The 5,074-nt window shown below is 39.8% G+C and overlaps 1 long non-coding RNA gene across 2 annotated transcripts; it reads right to left on the bottom strand.

Moving 5' to 3' along the window:
• Positions 1-3,480: 3,480 nt before the first annotated feature.
• Positions 3,481-4,688, bottom strand: LOC123487282. Of its 2 annotated transcripts, XR_006659708.1 has the most exons (5): positions 4,667-4,688; positions 4,478-4,567; positions 4,181-4,222; positions 3,989-4,039; positions 3,481-3,518 (listed from the first exon to the last, which is right to left on the bottom strand). It is a non-coding gene; the product is annotated as an uncharacterized LOC123487282 (long non-coding RNA). The 2 variants fall into 2 exon arrangements; XR_006659707.1 differs by lacking the exon at positions 3,481-3,518 and having other exon boundaries at positions 3,719-4,039.
• Between the last annotated feature and the right edge of the window lie 386 nt (positions 4,689-5,074).

Raw genomic sequence — 5,074 nt, 5'->3', positions numbered from 1 at the left:
ACTAGTTGTTACACAGGATTTAGCTAGTTAAAATGAAGTGTATCTTTAGGAGTACTTGTAATTAATGTGTACAGTACATTACCCATCCTGACAACCTGGCCCTCAATTTAAAGCTTGTGGAAGTGACATCCAAGTGGGAGAATTAATACACTAGCACACCACAGAGTATCTGTATAAGAAAATCATTCAGAGCACACTGTGCTGCCAATCACAGTGTAAGGTGCGACATTTTGCGGGTGTGGAGAGCTCGTTAGAGGATAGAGAAAGCTTGTATTGAAGAGCTGGGCATCGTGTTATGACCTGCATTATCTGAATTAGGCCACAGAATTATACCTACAGAGGAGCGGCTTATGGAGGAACTTTGAATGTCTTTGAACTTCAGAGTTGGTTTAACGTTGGAACAGAGCAGATGTTCGCTAGCTAGCTAACAACCTTGTTTGTGCAGCGCAGTGTAGCACTAGAATTAAAAACAGGTCTTACCTTTTTGTCGTTAATAAATCCAATGTGAAACGTGCTGACTATAGTATCCTTAACTAGCATTGAAAAAGTTCATCCATTCTTCTCAAATTAAACATATCTCCCTAATTTCTGAATCATGCTTGTAACGTTGTCAGTAGGATACAGTAACCTATGCTTCAGAGGGAGGAGCAGGTAGTTTCCACACGCACACCCACTGGCAAAGGTTTCCATTCCAGCTGGAAGGCAGAAACTGGAATACGTTTCTAGAGTGAGCTTTCCCAGCTAACAAAATTACATTCCAGGACGTGACCAAAGTTATTTTAGTCCCTACATAAGTCATGATAACGTTATTGTGAAACGTTCCTTCTACGTAGCTGTGGTGTCCGCTGACAAAACTTACGTCCCAAGTCTTTTCAGGACGTAGAAATGTGGGGGATTTTAAACCGTTAAATATGTGTATTTTTTAAGTCAACCTCATAACGTTGCTAAACGTCAGAAAGTACGTTGAGAGCCCCATAAAATGCAGTTTCTGGTAACGTAACTTTCTTCAGTGGGTACCTATAGTACCAATAAGGCACGTAACAGTGTGATGGGGACAAGGACATTCCGGCTGGCCAAACCCTCCACTAACCTGGACGACGCTGGGCCAATTGGGCATCACCTCATGGGTCTCCCGGTCGTGGCTGGCTGCGACACAGACAGGTATCGAACCAGCATCTGTAGCAACGCAGCTGCGATGCAGTGTCTTAGACCACTGTGCCACTCGGGAGGACCCTTAAGACACGTCATTTAATCTACCCTGAACATATACACAGTGTCCTGTCGGTAGGTGTCCACTGACGAAATATGCAAAATGCCAGAAAATAAGTGTTTTTTTTACTTAAACTGTATCACAATAGATTCATAAACAAAATCACAGCAATAAGCTCACAAAATAACAAGTCAGTAAAAACATGAACACTGCACTCCAATCAAGAACTGTAAAACTGCTTAAAGCTAAAAGTGAATAACTATGTTATGTTTATTCAGGTGCTGCTGCTCCATCCTCATCCACAGTCTCTTCCTCAAAATAACACAAACTGGTCATTATTTTCCGTAAACAAATGATCAAAAAACCGGTTTAACGTCGACTCCCTACTACATTCCTTTTTTACTAGCACAGTCATTTAGCTATATTGACCGACTGGATTAAAGTGAAGTAAAAAAAATCTAAACAATCATAAAGTGTTATTTTTAATCATACCTTTCTCTTACTCTTGAGACGAGCTGGTGCATGTTTGAGAGCGTCTGCTATTTTGTCATCTACCTCTTGGTAGGTAGCCTTGGGGTGTGCTTTCAGGGAGGCTCCTATGTTGTGAAAAAGAATTGTAAATGGTACATTCCATGTCATATCATTCCTTTTCCACCTATAATGGCTGAGACAGAGATTGGGTATTGTCCCTCTCGTCCCCCATAGGCAGTTTTGGCCATGAGACCTCTCTCCTTCACCTTTCCTTTGTCCTCTCTCTCCGATCTTAACAGGTGGTAGGATTTCACATTCATTTGTAACTGCCTTGTTACTGATTTAATTCATTTGAAATGTTAATAAAACACATTTGACTTACCATCACTTGACCACTAATACTATCTACTAAATAATAATAAATAAGGATCTAAACTTGTGCATTTACTTACTTGTGACAGCATCATAGATTGATAGCTCATTAAAGGCCCTCTTCCCCTTCCTGCCCTTCAAGGAGTAGCCTGTCCACAGCTCCTCTGTTCTAATTTTTCTCATCATTCGTCTGATTCCTGAGCCCAGGTCCAGGCCACAGCAGAGGGTCAGGTATCGGATCTGATAAAAAAATAAAATAAATCCCACTAATTTGTGTGTTCCTCAGCTAAAACAGCTGGCCATACAGTTCTGATTGATAGTAATGAGAAATCATTTTTGTAGTGTATCATGTAATCATGGGCTAAAACTTGTGTAAACAGGCAGAGGGCTGATCGTTTCTTCTTAAGATAAGTTAAGTGTTAATTGGGAAATCAATCCAAACACTAAATAGGCATATGGCATATATGACAACTGCATTTCGTTGACATTAAGATATTTGGATTCAATAATATTGCAGGTTGCAATTTTCTCTCAAATCTGGACGCATTCAAGGGGCTCTTGATAAACAGCTAACTTATTTTTGTCAATTGCTTTCAAAATACTTGATATAGATTTCCCATTTTTTACAAACAGATACATTTTAAATGTCCATCCCTACCATTTCCCTTCGATAGTGGGAGTCTTTAAGTGTTTCACAGATATCCTTTAGTTCCTCATTTGTTTCTGCAGGGTTTTGCAGCATTTCAAGTTGCCCCAAGGACTCTGACTCCTTTGGCTGACGGGCCTCTATGGCCTCCATAACTTGGTTCAGAGCAGTCCTGAACTCTGTATGGATCATCTCCAGTTTCACCATTATCCTCTATGGCCTCCATAACTTGGTTCAGAGCAGTCCTGAACTCTGTACGGATCATATCCAGTTTCACCATTATCCTCTATGGCCTCCATAACTTGGTTCAGAGCAGTCCTGAACTCTGTACGGATCATCTCCAGTTCCACCATTATCCTCATCTCCACTGCTTGAAGATCTGCAAAATAATAAAGAATCAACCGTTTTGCTGCAAGTAGCGTGACAATACAAGCCATGAGTACCAGGCAGGACATGGATCAAGGCCATGTGAAATACCTCGATCAAAATATCCACCCTTCATATATATTAGTAGTATTGATAACCATGTATCTGCTGACAGGCAAACAATTTGGAATTGATGTTGACAATACAAGAGAAGCAACATGTTGTAACATATAGGCTAGCATAATATACCTTTAATGTATCCAGCAGGCATCTCAGAAGCCACAGGCTCATCAAGCAGGGATGGCAGCTCTTGGTCTAAAATATAAGAACAAATCATGCTGTTATTTAAACTTTCTACATTTACGATTTCGAGATCAATATCTTGATGGCTAAAGAAACCTGGTTCTGATGATCTGTCTTGGCCAGCTTCTTCCTGGCTGCCACTTGGACTAACTGAGAAAACAGAAGGAAAAACATGAAGACATACTTTGCTTTTGAAACTGGCACAGAACCAAACGTGAAGGGATGTCAGTCAGGAGCTCAGTGGGAAGGTTAATGAATCCCAACAAAAATAAATGCTAAGCATATTTTATTTATTTATTATGCTTTTAGTTTGATGGCAAATACATAGATATTTACAAACATGGCATCACACTTGTGTTTTACCCCAGAAGAATAGGGTGATTTCACTACTGTTGTAAATACAAGCTTCACCCATACACAGCACCACAACTATTTGGAAAGTTCTAACAGTATGCACAAAGTAGTAATATGACTTTAAATAACCTAATATGCAAAAATATGATGGTAATTGTATTCTATTGAGTGGCTTTGAAAGGTTTGTAAAGCTATAATACTTCATACAATTCAATTGTTTACCTTAAAACTAATTGTTTACCCTAAAACTACAACCAGACACTTACTGTCGCTCTGGCTTGAGGTGGCACATGGCCTCAAGTCCTCTGCATCTGCAACTTCAGAGAATATCACAGATGTCAAACTGTTACCACATTTATAGTACACACTTAACAGATTTTCCTGTTCATCCCATACAGTTGGTAGGAACAGAACTTTGAGAAAGTAGGCTTGTTTATCAGACTTCAAACATGATGTACCTTGTTGTAGGGTCTTTTCAAAGACACTGGCTCTTGAAGTTACTAAAAAAATAAAAAATAAAGAACTGTTACTCTTTTGGTCACTAAATAATCAAGTGTGTCAAGATCAGATGGGTGTGGTTATTTCTTGTCATATCAACTGTCATTAGGTCATGATTTCATCCCGTCTCAATTTAAGACTAGTACTTGCATTAACTGTAAGCTTTTCTTCACCCACATACTTGAATGTGTGTAAAACTTACCATCAACTTGCTGATTATACATTCAATGACCTAGTAGCCTAATGCAGGATCTTACCACTAGGGGCTGGTGGAAGCTGTGGCACTGTACGCTGGGCTTGTCTGGGTTCATTTGTCTTTTTCTGGAGTGCTTCACTTCCATCATCATCTTACGAAGGACAATACAAAAAAAATACTAATTTATTTCATCTACTTCCTGATGCATGTAATACACACAATGGAATAAGAGCAGTTAAGAAATCCTCACCAGGTGGCTCTACACGGAATCTCGATTGGTTTAGTCACCGCCCTCTTCGCTGGTTCCTCGTCAGATTCAACATTGGAGTGTCAATCCCCCCGTTTGGCTCGTTGCTCTGCCACAGAGTAATTGTCTGTACGTGCAATAAACATTGTCATAAATAGTTTCCTATTAACACTGGCAAACCGGCTATTGAGTATTTGTAATTCACATAGTAATACTTTCAGCCAATACATATAGTACTTAAGAGGGGGAAGTTCCTGACTCTACTGACCAGGAGTGGGTTGCACCAGTTAGACGATAAGGTGGAAGAGATAAGTTGGACCTACCTACGCCCGACGTAATGATTTAGAAAATTCAACAAGATGCGACATGACTAGTCATGAAACACTTACCTTGGAAACTAGTTATAGATAT

This window comes from Coregonus clupeaformis, unplaced genomic scaffold (genome assembly GCF_020615455.1).
Source record: "Coregonus clupeaformis isolate EN_2021a unplaced genomic scaffold, ASM2061545v1 scaf1598, whole genome shotgun sequence".
Lineage (NCBI taxonomy): Eukaryota > Metazoa > Chordata > Actinopteri > Salmoniformes > Salmonidae > Coregonus > Coregonus clupeaformis.
Note: the sequence above shows the minus strand (reverse complement) of the source record. Positions and strands in the feature narration are given on the sequence as shown.